Genomic DNA, 15,328 nt, shown 5'->3' on the forward strand with positions numbered 1-15,328 from the left:
TCCAGGCTCCGAGCCATCAGCCCAGAGCCTGACGCGGGGCTCGAACTCACGGACCGCGAGATCGTGACCTGGCTGAAGTCGGACGCTTAACCGACTGCGCCACCCAGGCGCCCCTAAAATTTTTTTTTAACATTTATTTATTTTTGAGACAGAGAGAGACAGAGCATGAACGGGGGAGGAGCAGAGAGAGGGAGACACAGAATCGGAAGCAGGCTCCAGGCTCTGGGCCATCAGCCCAGAGCCCGACGCGGGGCTCGAACTCAGGACCGTGAGATCGTGACCTGAGCCGAAGTCGGACACTCAACCGACTGAGCCACCCAGGCGCCCCACAACAAGACATTTTCTGAGGAAGACTCTTTGTAACAGAGACTGTCACCTTCTAAAGAGACATGCACTGGTTTTGCTTTTGGCAACATTTAGGGTGATCAATTGAGAGCAGAGATTAGGCTTCCCTTAAAGTCGGCATCGCATAGATTACATCCTTAAAGGAACCAGTGGTTAATTCCAGACCAAATCACCAAGTAGATTTGTTTCTTTTGAGGGGCAACTATTTGGGTGGCTTCAAGTTCATTTGAGATAACCATCATCCCCCACTCCGCTCTAAGGGTAACGTAGGAAATTTGCAGTCAGAATAGTAAAAAGAAAATAGCCGTTGCCTACAGCCCTGCCAACCCAGATGTGATCACAGCACTATTTCAGCTTACGTCTGTCATGCAGGTATTACCTTTGGCTGCCTATGGGTCATCCGTCCAGATTTGGAATAGATTATATGTTACATAGTATGAAGTAAGAAAAGAGTTGAGAGGCATGGGCACCCCATCCTCCCAATATTCCACAGAAGGGAATGTTCAAGTTAAGGCTTCTTGCTGTCTATGCGTCAGATCCACGTTCTAGTGGAACTACCCTGCCCCTCGTGAGTTTTCATTCTTCCGGGACAGTGTGAGAGCGAGCGTGTCAAGGGTGGAGTAATCCAGAGGTTGGCACTGGGAAGTCTAGATTTGATTGCCAGATGTTTGCAGGACTTGTCTGGAAACGCTAGCTACCTGGGACCTGAGGCTTTTGGAGTCCATGGGAACTTCAATGGGCCTATGGGAAGCTGAGTCGAGGTAACGCCCCTTTCACTGGGAGAAAGAGCAGAAGCATCCTTTTTTTTTTTAATTTTTTTTAATGTTTATTTTATTATTGAGACAGAGAGAGAGCATGAATGGGGGAGGGGCAGAGAGAGAGGGAGACACAGAATCGGAAGCAGGCTCCAGGCTCTGAGCCATCAGCCCAGAGCCTGACGCGGGGCTCGAACTCACGAACCGTGAGATCGTGACCTGAGCTGAAGTCGGACGCTCAACAGACTGAGCCACCCAGGCGCCCCCAGAAGCATCCTTTTAACATAAACCGTGATCCCAACCACTTCATAGTCCAGGTGACCCAGATGGGAGTGGGGGTGGGTTCCTGGGTCATCCTTGTACCCTAATTTTTTTTAACTGATTACGTGTATATGTGCCTATTAATCTCTCTTTCTCTCTCTCTCCACCCCCCCCCCCCCACAGACATGTTTTCTATTACATGGTTTCTATTTTTTAAATTTTTTAAATGTTTTTATTTATTTTTGAGAGAGAGGCAGAGCATGAGCATGGGAGGGACGGAGAGAAAGGGAGACACAGAATCTGAAGCAGGCTCCAGGCTCTGAGCTGTCAGCACAGAGCCCAACACGGGGCTCGAACTCATGAACTGTGAGATCATGACCAGAGCCGAAGTCAGATGCTCAACTGACTGAGCCACTCAGGCGCCCCATATTTGCACAGTTTCTAAAGTGAATTCTGCAGGCGGGGGGCGGGCACCAGGGTGGCTCAGTCGGTTAAGCGTCTGACTCTTGGTTTCAGCTCAGGTCATGATCTCATGGTTCGTGAGTTTGAGCCCTGCCTTGGGCTCCATGATGACAGTGGGGAGCCCTGCTTGGGATTCTCTCCCTCTCTGCCCCTCCTGTTCACGTGCATTCCTTCTCTAAATCAATCAATCAATTAATCAATCAATCAATAAATAAAGTGAATTCTAGTTCACTTTCTGACTAGAGTTCTTCATAGTATTTCCATAGCTGTAAAGCTTCCTATCAATTCTGCTTTATTTTTAGTATGCTTTTAACTTGAATGGTTTTGTTAGTGTTATATTCCTGTTTTTTAATTAAAACAGCAAATAATCATCTTTAAGTGTATAAGCTTTTGTGTGTATTTGAAAGGTAAACACAGTTTGATCGATGAAAACTTGATTTATTTGCACCTTTCTAGGGACAGAGTTTTTATGTCAATCACACCATACATTGTGCTAATTTCTATTTGTCTTGTCAAGTCTGGCTACCTCTCCACTGTTGGGGATAAAAATAAGAAAGGGTGAGGTTCAGGCTGTGGCTTATTTGTTTACCTCAATTTATTTCTTTTAAAAAACATTTTTTTAAATGTCTTATTTATTTTTGAGACAGAGAGAGACAGAGCATGAACGGGGGAGGGTCAAAGAGAGAGGGAGACACAGAATCTGAAGCAGGCTCCAGGCTCTGAGCTGTCAGCACAGAGCCCGACGTGGGGCTCGAACTCACTACCGTGAGATCATGACCTGAGCCGAAGTCAGACGCTTAACCAACTGAGCCACCCAGGCGCCCCAACCTCAATTTATTTCTGTCAAAACTGGGATTTTTCCACAGAGAAGCCCCAGGTAGCTAGCTCTAAGACCATAATATGATTCCTGTTTAATCCCTCACCCAGAGAGAACAAAGCAAGGAGGAGAGTTTTAGAAGCTTAGAACAAGGTCAAGGTGAAAATCTTGACGAAGTGCCCCCTGAAATGTCTGCCGATGCCATCTGACTGGGAGCTTGTATGGAGAGAATGGGAGGAGAGAACTGCCGTCAGTTTAGCATGTGCTGAGCCACAGCCTAATACACACGCTCATTTCAGCCTTCCAACAACTCCTGGAGGGATCTCTGTTCCCATTTAGCAGATGAAGAGATTGAGACACAGGCATGAATAACACGAATAACAATAAGGGAAAAGCAGGAATTTCAACCAGATCTGTCTGTCTCCCAAAGACCATGTATTTTCCACTGCCACAGCTGATGATGCCCTGATGAACCCCATCCTCCGGAAAAAAAAAAAAAGTGTATATATATACATATATATGTATATATTAACAATTATTATATTTTACCATCATTTTGACATAAAGACAAGTATAATCCAGGCTGGATTTATTATTATATGTACATTACTATATATTTTTTCTTCCTATTTTTAAAAATATTTTATCTTTAAGTAATCTCTACACCCAACATGGGGCTTGAACTCACAACTCTGAGACCAAGAATCACATGCCTCGCCAACTAACTGAGCTAGCCAGGTGCCCCCCATTTTTTTAAGTGGGCTCCACACCCATTGTGGGGCTTGAATTCATGACGCTGAGGTCGAGAGTCACATGCTCTACCGACTGAGCCAGCCAGGTGTCCCTCTTCTGTTTTCAAAATAAATTAAAATAATTTTCACGGACCTCTAAACATATTGTGGGCCCTGGACTTACTGTGGCTATTGAAGAAGTTGGTCCTGTCCACTCTAACATGATTCCTCCTTCAATCTTTTTGTTTTATAGGGGAGGGAAAGCTAAGGGAAGCCAGAGCTGTAAGGTCAAGAGAAGTAAAATGAGTCACAGCAGCAGAGAATGTCTAGCACTGAGCAGTTTTAAAGTCATCATGAATAATTATTTTTCAAAATGTTTCTCTAGTGTTAGAACTCTTTGTGGTAAAATGATGAATTCTTACAGGCAGAGTCAATGTATAAAACTGGGCAAAGTGGGCAGATACTGGAGCTCCCATTACTGACCCCCCTCTCATCCCAAGGGGCCCTTAAGGGACCCTCGCTGACCCTTAAGGCACACTGGAATATAATCTGAAACCTCACCTCATTCTCAGAGGAGGGCGGTGAGACCCAGAGAAGGTGGGTGGCTCACAATTGCTCAGCAGATCAATAATTGCACTTGGACCCAGTCTGGTGTTACCTGGTCCCCAGGCTGGGGCTCTTTGCACCGGCCCTCTCTTCTACCTATGCCTGCCTGAGTCCAAAGACATACCCAGTTTTGAAGCCTCTAAACGTGATTCAACAGGAAGATATGTGAAAATAATGATGGTTACCAACCTTCCCTCCATCTTCCGATGACTTTTTAAGCTTTAGTCGCATGTTCCCTTGACGTATTGTTTGGGGACCAGGAAGTTGTGCTGTCAAGTGGAGGGATCCCAGCCACCCCGCTGTCCTTGCTGTGTCCTGTGCAGTGGGGCTCGTGGACAGAAGCTGAGCCCACCCTTGCTGTCAGCCCTCCCATCTGTCTTTCCCTGAGGACCAGCATTCCGAGCGCGGGTACTACCTGCTTGTGATGTGGGAGTCACACATAGGAACAGAGTCCCCTAGATGATAGGTTTTGCTTGGTAGCTGATTCATTAATACTTGAAAATGAATAAAAGAATGCATGGGGAAGACCTTCACACACTGGGAAACATTTGGAATTTCTTTGTGAAGTCTCCTTTGGGCTTGAGCCTCAGGCCTTCAGTCCCCCTTATCCTCCCTGTTATCTTCTGAGATTTGCTACTGAAGATCCTGGGGAAAAATAAAAGGCTGGAAGGAAGACACTTCATCTGGGGAAAGGCAGAAGACTCTAGAATGTGTCTCCGTTCTCTCAGTGCTAGTTCTTCTCTGGGCTTCATTCTCTTCTGTATCTAGAAGTTTCTAAGGAGAAAGTAAGGTGTGAACTTCAGAAAATATAGACATTTGAATGCTAGCTTTGCTGGGTAACCTTGGGCCAATTACATAATCCCTCGAAGCTTTGGTTTCCCTGTCTCCCGTGGAAAGCAATGATGCCTAGCTCACATCACCTCTTAGAAGATCTATTGTGATAATATCTGAAATAGCACTGAGTAATCTCTCCCCTGGATGTATGTCTCGCAGAAATTCTCCCACAGATACATAAGGAGCATTTTAGAAGATGTTTCTTACGACATTTGTAGAAGAGGAGCATTGGAAATGCCACCATTGGCGTTGCGTGGGGGCGGGGGGGGGCGTTATTAGTAAACCACGATGAAAGTATAGTCTGGAATACCTCTTAGCAGTCAGGACCACGCTGGATTTGCACACAGCAACATGGGTAGATCTTAAAACCAGTGCTGCGTGAAAAAAAAAAAAGTCAGAGAATGTTCTGGGTCTAGATCCCAATGCTGTGCATGTAACATAAAATACATGTACACAAACACACTGCTGGATAAGGTCATATGCGAAATAAAAAGGATACACATCACATACATTAGAATGGTGGAATAGGGGAAGGGGGATAGAAAATAAATAAAATGAGGCCTTGTAAAGTTCGATGATGAAAATGTGCCATACACTGGGGAAGTTGCTTAATTCAACCCTCTGCATCTAAAATCCCAAAATAAGATTGCTTAGCAGTGAGCCAGTGACACAGTAGGCCTAGTTGTCCCTCACTAGTTATACGGACACTAGAGCAGAGTTTCTCAGACTCAGCACTACTGGCATTTTGGACGGGATCATTCTTTGTCATGGCGGGCTGGCCTACGCATAGTAGGAAGTTTAGCCGCATCTGTGGCCTCTAATAAATACATGCTAATAGCATCCCTCCCCCGGTTGGGTCAATCCAAAATATCTCCAGACATTGCCAAACGTCCCTAGCAGTACAGGGTCAGCCCTGACCGAGAATCACTGACTGACCCGGTAGCCGTAGTGACGCTGAGACTGGGCTACCCAAAGCAGTAACATTAGCCTCCTGCTATGTGCTGGGTGAAGTTCTAGGTCAAAAATCTGTATTTGGTCTGAGAAATAGATCCAGGCAGAGAAGCAAAGAAGGAAAAGAGAAGAACAAAGCATTAACAACCATCAGACCTCTGTACGGCTAGCAAACCAGAGTTCCCTTTCCGAGGGCACTCATGCTGGAAGACACTCGCATATTTTATCCATATTGAAGTTAAGCAAAAGCACTTTGTCATTATTAAGGTGTGTGTGTATTTATACACACACACACACACACACACGCATGCCCACATATATGATTCTTCTTTCATTCATAAGAAGATAGTATCCTGAATATTCTTGTTTCTTCCCCTGTTGGTTCTGAGCGTGGTGACATATTATACTTTTATTTTGAGTCATCTTCTCAACAGGTAGACCATAATTTGACAGAGTGAAAGCATATTAATTCTTCAGGACAAATTTGGGAACTTTATATCATGCAGTGGGTGCTCAGTAAATACCCACTAGACAATATCTCTCATGATTTTGTCTGCCGTGTGCTACGTGTTTTAATGCGTTCTCGTGTACCTTGTTTTCTGCCACTTGTAATTTATGTCCCTTTGGAAAGGTAGACCTTAGGTTTAAATATATTATTAGCATCCCTTGAAAACATCTGTTTTGTAAACATCCCATCAATTCTGTTTCCACGACATGTTTATGATCAAATTGGAAGATGTTAGAAGAGGTAAAGAAAAGGGGAATAAGGATGTTACAGCTTTCTGAAACTCTGGCTGGTGCTAATTGAAAATGAAGGCACTTTTATTCCCCTTGTCATTTTGATGTATCTGTGAATTTTTGTAAACGGATTTTCTTTTAAGCTTCAGAGATTACACGCTATGCAGTATTCCACCTCAGCTGCTGTAATTGATTAGCCACATCTTCCATTTTAACAGTGCAGCGGCTAGGGTGAAAAGTAATAGATTATAGTCCCAGCCTTCTAAATTGAACTTCAGTCTGTTACATTTCAGCCTGGGACAAAAGACTTTCCTTAGAGTGTCTAAGTTTCTCTTCAACATCAGGGTTTTCAAGTGTGATGCATACTTAATTTTGCAGAAACTATTCTTTCTAGTTCAGTCTATGAAGATGTGCTACTTGGCTTTTCTATAAGCTAAAGTTAGTTCCTAAACTCAGATGGGTAGAAGACCAAAACAGGGCCTCTTCATTTTTATTTATTAAAAAATATTTTTTTAATGTTTATTTATTTTTGAGAGAGACAGTATGAGCAGAGGAGGGGCAGAGAGAGGGGGAGACACAGAATCCGAAGCAGGTTCCGGGCTCCGAGCTGTCAGCACAGAGCCCGACGTGGGGCTCGAACCCACAAACCACAAGATCATGACCTGAGCCGAAGTTGGACGCTTATCCGACTGAGCCACCCAGGTACCCCAGGGCCTCTTTATTTTTAGACAGTAAGTTGGTTCAGGGTCAATAAATGTATCTGAAAGAAAATGCTTTTATCAGATAACAGAAAAACTTGTCATCTTCCTGATCTAGTACACTATTTATGAAAATGCATTATTATCTCCTAAGCTTGAGTGTGTAGAATTGTAGCAGTTTAAAGGAAATTTCCATGGGGTGCCTGGCTGGCTCAGTCAGTAGAGCATGTGACTCTTGATCTCAGGGTCATGAGTTCAAGCCCCGTATTGGGCGTGGAGCCTACTTTAAAAAAAAAAAAAAAATCGTAAAGAAAATTTCCATTCAGAAATACACCTCAAAACACCAAATTGAGAAATGAAGAGATTTCAGTGTATCAAAACTCCAGTATGAGTTGCCTGCTCAAATTGTTATGTAAGGTAGGAATTTTTTCAACTGCTTTTAAAAATATGAAAAAGTGATTTATACACCTGCTAACCTTTCAGTTCTTTGAACCGTTCCCAAATATTAGCTTTCTCATCACTGTGTTCCTGCTCGTTACACATCATCTCTCAACTTCTTTCCAGAGTGATGGGTGGTAGTGAAGTGTTGGTCCCCGACAGACGGGGGTTTGGAATCTGTGGGGTGGAACATGGGATGCTGAGAGCCACATGGTTTATTTAAGGTCCAAGCCAACGTGGAAGCAGCTGAGGTTCAAACTCCTTGAAGTTGCCTTTCAGTAGCAGGGCCAAAGGGTTAGAGGTGGGCCGGGCAGAGGTCAAGACTTCACAGTTCAGAGACCAGTGAGGATAAGATTAGGGATTTGGGACTAGGCAGAATAGAGAGACCATTGTAAGCAGAGTTCCTTGCATGCTCTCAACTGTCCCCCTCCCGCCCACCATTGCGGTTCATGGACATATGTCACAGTTCTGGGGAGAGGGGACCAAAAGTAGGAGTCTTTTTTGTAAGTGATGGAATGCACCCATGTGCTGCTTGAGGCCTGTTGGGATTGTCCAAAGAGGGGGTCACTGGAGAGGCTTAGGGAACCACAGAGCCAACAACATTTTCAGAGGGGACCATGGCCACCTGGCCACAGAGCCCCACAGCAGGTGATTGAGAGCTGTGCAGCTGTCACGATAGAACACAGACATAAGACATGTGGGGCTGGTGAGACCACATTGATGAGTACAGGTGAGCTGCAGAGAACGCTGTCTGCTCTTCCTTGTGTGACCTTGTGCCTGCTACTCTCCATGTTATTAGACCCCGCAGAAATAGTGGAAAATACTAGCCACTTCTTATGACATCTGGCCTCTTTCATGGAAAGTAAATGTTAGTAAAACAGTGCTAGAACGCTTGCTGAAGTTTCTTAGGATATTGCTCTATGTGGAACCTTTGGGGGAAAAAAATCTAACTTACATTCTATAATCTTAACTCTAAGATTCTGGAAAATTTCTTATGAGTGGGGAAAACATGGAAGCAGCAATGTATGTTACCCATGAGGAAGACATTTCTACTGAGGCATGATGTGCAGGCAGTAAAATGCAAAGATCTTAAGTGCACAGTTCACGGAGTTTTGACAAAGGAATACATCCATGTACCCATATCCTCAGTCAAGATGGGGAATATTTCTGTCTCCCCAAAAAGTTCCCTCATGTCCCTTTCCATCCAGATCTACCTCCAACCCTTCTGCCTCCAATCCTAGGTGACCACTGTTTGATTTCTTCACTATAGAAGCTTTGTCCTAGAACTTGATGTAAAAAGAACCATACTATATGTACTCTTTCACATCTGGCTTTGTTCACTCGGCATACCGATTTTGAAATTCATTCGTGTTGTCGCGTGTATCATTAGTTTGTCCCTTTTTATTTCTGACTAACATAACATGGTATGAATATACTGCAATTTGATCATCTACTCATTTGTTGATGGAAGTTAGTTTCCAGTTTTTGGCTACCACGAGTAAAGTTCCTGTGAACATTTACATATGTCTTTGTGTAAACATACGTTTTCATTTCAACTGCAAAACTACCTAGGAGTGGAATACTTTGAAGTAAGAGTATGGAAGATTTATAAGAAAGTGTGAAAACTGGGGCCCCTGAGTGGCCCAGTCGGTTTAGTGTCTGACTCTTGATTTCCGCTCAGGTCATGAAAAAAGAAAGCATCAAGACTGTTTTCCAAATATATCACACGCCATTTTTCACCCCCACCAACAATATGTGAGAATTCCTGTTGCTCCACACCCTAGCTATCACTATTATTAATGCTAATCTTTTCATTTAAGCCATTTAATTGAGTTTATAGCAGTAGCTCGTGCTTTTAATTTGCATTTCCTAATGACTAGGAATGCTGAGTATCTTTTCATATGCTTATTGGCCATCTATTATCTTTTCTTGTGAGGTGTATTTAAAATATTAAGTTGTTTGTCTTTTTGTTATTGATTTGTAGACGCTGTTTTTATCATGTACATTCACATACTTCCTCACGGATTACTATTACAAATCTGATCAAAGTTTGTGGCTTGCCTTTTCATTTTCTTTAAGGTGTCTTTTGGTGAGCAGAGGCAGTTAATTTTGATGAAGCGCATTTATCACTTTTTGTTTTCTGGGTAATGCTTTTTGGGTCCTGTTTAAAGAAATCTTTGCTTTCTACAAGGTCAAGAAGAGATTTTCTTTTGATTTCTCAAAAACTTTTATGGTTTTTGCTTTTAGGCCTATGATTCTATGAAGGTATTTCTTATTTACTACTTATATACAAATCTGTCAGCGACATGAAAAACAATTTATATGACAAAACAGTTCTTTGTGAAAATAATGGCATGCAAAACATATGTCCTAAAAATAAGCTATTCAGAGTGGCCTATTAAATTGCAATCATGTATTAGTAAGCAAGTGATTTGGAAAATCAGCTGCCTTTCATTCTGTTGGGAGAGCTTGCTAATTAATGTAAAACTCGCTTTGTAATAATATGGGAAACATTATCTATCTAGCTGAATTCAGTTTTGCTAACAAAAGAATGTGCAGGTTTTTACATGCATTTCTTTTACACAGATGCATTTCGCAATTTGAAATAATTTCTTATCAATGGCATATTGTCTCTGGAAATAGTTCCGGTTTTGGAAATCTCTTCCCTCAGCTTCTATGCAGAACTCATCAGCCCTTTTCTTTTATGAGTGGCACATGGTGAACCCTCCAAGAGGTGCTGAGAACGGTCTTTATCAGCAGCAAGGCCAGCTGTTATAGATGACTTCCATCTCTATTTCCAAGCAGAAACTCCAGAAAAGTTCGGTTTGCGCATGGAAATTCCTTCCTCTATTCTTCCTTCTTTCCTTCATCAGAAAGAATTATGAAGTAGGGGCGCCTGGGTGGCTCAGTCGGTTCAGCATCCGACTCCGGCTCGGGTCATGATCTCGTGGTTCGTGGGTTCGAGCCCCGCGTCGGGCTCTGTGCTGACCGCTCGGAGCCTGGAGCCTGCTTCGGATTCTGTGTCTCCCTCTCTCTCGGCCCCTCCCCCGCTCGTGCTCTGTCTCTTTCTCAAAAATAAATAAACATTAAAAAAATTTTTGTAAATCTATAGAAAAAAAGAGGAGCACCAAGGATATTCTCGTTCATTAAATGTAATTTTCTTCTTAATTTTTACCTACATGATATATGTGAATAAGTAGCTATATTGGTCAGGTTTTCTAGAAAAACAGAACCAATAGGGTATATGTGTATGTATATGTATATGTGTGTGTCTATATGTGTACATACATACATACATTTAAAAACTTTATTTTAGGGTCACCTGAGTGGCTCAGTCACTTGAGCATCTGACTCTTGATTTCAGCTCAGGTCATGATCCCACGGTCATGGGATCGAGTCCCGCATCAGGCTCCATGCTGAGCGTGGAGCCTGCTGAAGATTCTCTCACTCCTTCTCTATCTGCCCCTCTCTCTGGCTCGTGCTGTCTCTCTCTTTCAAATAAAAAATAAAAATTTTTATTGTAAGAAGTTGGCCCATGTGATTGTAGGGTTTAGCAAATCTGAGATCTGTAGGGCAGGCTGGAAACTCAGAAGTTGATGTTGTAGTCCTAAGTTCTAAATGCGTATGGCAGACTAGCAGGCTGGAAACTCAGGCAAGACTGATCTATTACAGTCTTAAGGCAGAATTCCATCTCTGGGAAACCTGTTTTTGGTCTTAATGCCTTCAACTGATTGGATAAGGCCCACCCACATTATGGAGAGTAATCTCCTTTACTTAAAGACAGCCGATTGTAGATGTTAATCACATGTACAAAATACCTTCACTAAGCTAGTGTTTGACCAGTCCACTGACAATAGCCTAGACAAGTTGACACAAAATTTAACCATCACAATAATATTGAGCAGGTATTTGACAATTAGGTTATTTGGAACCAATATGTTTTATAATAAAGTCCAATTTTTCAAAAGTAATACCATTTATCACAAATCTTGTCATAAATAACTATATATATTCAATGCTCCGTATAATGAAAATACCTACTCCTGCTTATTTGAAGATAAACAATGTCTACCATATGCCATAGGCATAAAGTTATGGCTTAGTTTCAATAGAAATGATAAAGGGGGAATGGGAGTCTTTCTCTTAGATCCAGGCAGCAAATATACCTAGTGGTGTGATGTGAAAATGTTGAGGTTCAGAGCAAATGGTCAAGAAAGAATTCTTGAGACATCTTCGGTGCAAAAGGGTCGTTTCATTAAAGCATGGGGACAGGACCCGTAGGCAGAAAGAGCTGCACTGGTGTTGTGAGGGGTGGCCGATTATGTACTTTCAGGTTGAGAGGAGGTTAAGGATAGTGTAAGTCTCTAAAGAATTTGGAAACAAAGTTTCTGGGACCTTGAGGGCTTAGCTGTTGTTAGGAAAAGGTCATTTATTACTGTTTAGTAAAACCTCAGCCATGAGACCCTTCAGATGTATATCAGTGGGCCATATGCTTGGGGTATGATTGCTAACATACATCTTGTGCGGGGGGGGGGGGGGTGTGTGCGGGGAGTAGAAATAAAGGGAGTTTCCAAAGGAATTTCTATGTGTTAAAGGAGACTTACAGGATCCTGGAGGTTGGGATAATGTTAAGATTGCCTTTTGCCATTAGTAGAGTGTCAACCTCGAGGCAGTTGAGTTCCTAGAGGAAGGTTCCTCTGCCTGTTTCAAGGACTTGTCAATGGGATGTAAGTTGTGAGGAAATTTAATTTTTTCCTTTGCCTTTGTTCTCCACATCATGGTGGGTAACCCAAGTCTTATCTTTTCCATGCTCAGCGCAAAGCCTGATGTGGGGCTCGAACCCACGACCCTGGGATCATGACCTGAGCTGAAATCAAGAGTCAGATGCCCAATCGACTGAGCCACCCAGGCACCCCACCTTATGTGATGATTTAAAATATGTCCACAAACTCTTTGACACATTATTCAATAAGTGGAGTCTAATTCCTCTCCCCTTGAGTGTGGCCTTGACTAAGTGTCTTGCTTCTAATAAATAAAGGTGTAAGTGATGATACATGACTTCTGAGACTACATCATAAAAGGCATGTGGCTAAAAGATGCTCAACATCACTCATCATCAGGGAAATGCAAATCAAAACTACAATGAGGTATCACACCTGTCAGAATGGCTAAAATCAAAAGCTCAAGAAACAACAAGTGTTTGGTGAGGATGTGGAGAAGGAACCTTTGTGCACATTTGGAGGGAAAGCAAACCTGTGTAGCTGCTGTAGAAGACAGTATGGAGGTTCCTCAAAAATTTAAAAATGGAACGACCCTATGATCTACTAATCACCCTACTGGGTATTTATCCCAAGAATACAGAAACACTAATTCAAAGAAATATATGCACCCTATGTTTATTAGCAGCATTATTTACAATAGCCAAATATATATATATATATATATATATATATATATATATATATATATATACATATATGTATATACATATATATATATGTATATATACGTATATATACATATATATACATATATATATACACACATATATGTATATGTATATGTATGTGTATATATATACACATATATATGTATATGTATATACATGTATGTATATGTATACATATATATATAACCTCTTTATCCATTTTGTATCAATGGACACTTGGGCTGCTTCTGTCTATCTATATTATATATGTAGCATATAGATAGATAGGTCTCAAGCATGCAGCTCTTAATCTTGGGGTTGTGAGTTCAAGCCCCACACTGGGTGTAGAGCTTATTTTAAAAAGGGGGGGTGGGGTGTCCAGTTGGCTTAATCAGTAGAGCGTGCAACTCCTGATTTCAGGGCTGTGAGTTCAAGCCCCATGTTGGGTATAGATTACTTAAGAATAAAAAAATCTAAAATATATAAAAGCATAAAAAAAAGAGCACACTTATGATGAGCACTGGGAAATAAATGGAATTGTTGAATCACTATATTATACACTTGAAACTAATACAATATCATATGTTAACTATACTGGAACTAAAATAATTAATGAGTTAATTAATTAAATGGCCTGAGGCTTCCTCCTTGCCCACTCTTGAATTGCTCATTCTGGAGAAAGGCAACTGTCATGTCATAAGGGCATGGAAGCAGCCCTTTGAAGAAGTTCATGTAGCAAGGAACTGAGGCCTCCTACCAGTTGCCAGCATCAACTTGTCTACCATATAAGCCTTTTTGGAAATAGATCCTTCAGCCCCAGTGAAACCTTCAGATGACTGTATGACTATATCCCAACGAGTATCATGACCGCAGTCTCATGAGAGACCTTGAACCAGAACCAGTCCCCTAAGTTGCTTCCAAGTTCCTTACTCACAGAAACTGTAAGATAATAAACATTTTTAAACTGCTTATTTTTAGGGTAATTTCTTATGTAGCAATAGATACCTAATACACTTTCCTTGGTTGAATCCCAATTTGGGCATTTCCACATCCTCATTCCTTAATAAGTCTTCATCCTGACTCACTCAAGGTTCCTAGGAGCATATCTGCAGTTCCTATTACCTTCGAACATCTCATATTTAAAACAATATTCGTTTCACAAATTCCCTTAAGTTATGCCTTGGATTGATTCTCACATGATCAGTGTTGTATTTTCTTCTGGTATTAAGGCTTTAAACAATGAAGCATGTTGTTGGAATTCTTCCTCATTCTTCAGAGAGGAATTCCCGTAAGTTGGGGATAGTTTTAATGTATTATGTCTATTCCACATTTTCCTTCTGGATGTTAAGAATTCAGTGATATGACTTCATTCTGATAAAGTCCTTTGGACATGAAGGAGACACATCCTCCTACTTTGTGGTCTGTGGTTAAGAAATATAACACATATGCTAAAATTTTACAGCATTAGTTCTCAACCCTAGCTACACATTAGAATAACCTGATGAGGGACGCCTGGCTGGCTCAGTTGGTGGATCGTGCAACTTTTGATCTCAGGGTTCTGAGTTCGAGCGTCACATTTGGTGTAGAGATTACTTAAAAATAAAATCTTAAAAACAAATGGAATCACCTGGCAGTCTTCATAAAAATTTAAATCAGAATCTCTGTTGGGGTGGGGACAGGAATTTGTATTTTAATAGGCTTCCATGTGCCTCTATTAGGCAGCCAAAGTTGGGACCACGCTTTGGATCATACCCAGCATAGAATTTAGTCCTTTAGTACCAGCTCTAAAGAAAGCACAGTGCGGGGCGCCTGGGTGGCTCAGTCGGTTGAGCGCTGACTTCGGCTCAGGTCACGATCTCGCGGTCCGTGAGTTCGAGCCCCGCATTGGGCCCCTGTGCTGACAGCTCAGAGCCCGGAGCCTGTTTCAGATTCTGTGTCTCCCTCTCTCTGACCCTCCCCCATTCATGCTCTGTCTCTCTCTGTCTCAAAAATAAATAAACGTTAAAAAAAAAAAAATTTTAAGAAAGCACAGTGCTGGTGGTTCTGCTACTATTTAGCTGTGTCATCTTTGGAAAGTCAATCTACCTCCTGGACATCTGTTTTCTAAAATAGAGCAATGGTTCTAAATCTTGATTATAGTACTGGGGAGATATAAAAACACTAATGTTTTGAGTCCTACCCCTAGAGATTCTAATATAACTGTGTTGGGATGTGCACTGGACATCAAGATTTTTAAAAGTCCCCCTTGGTGATTCCAAATATTC

This window comes from Neofelis nebulosa, chromosome X (assembly GCF_028018385.1).
Source record: "Neofelis nebulosa isolate mNeoNeb1 chromosome X, mNeoNeb1.pri, whole genome shotgun sequence".
Lineage (NCBI taxonomy): Eukaryota > Metazoa > Chordata > Mammalia > Carnivora > Felidae > Neofelis > Neofelis nebulosa.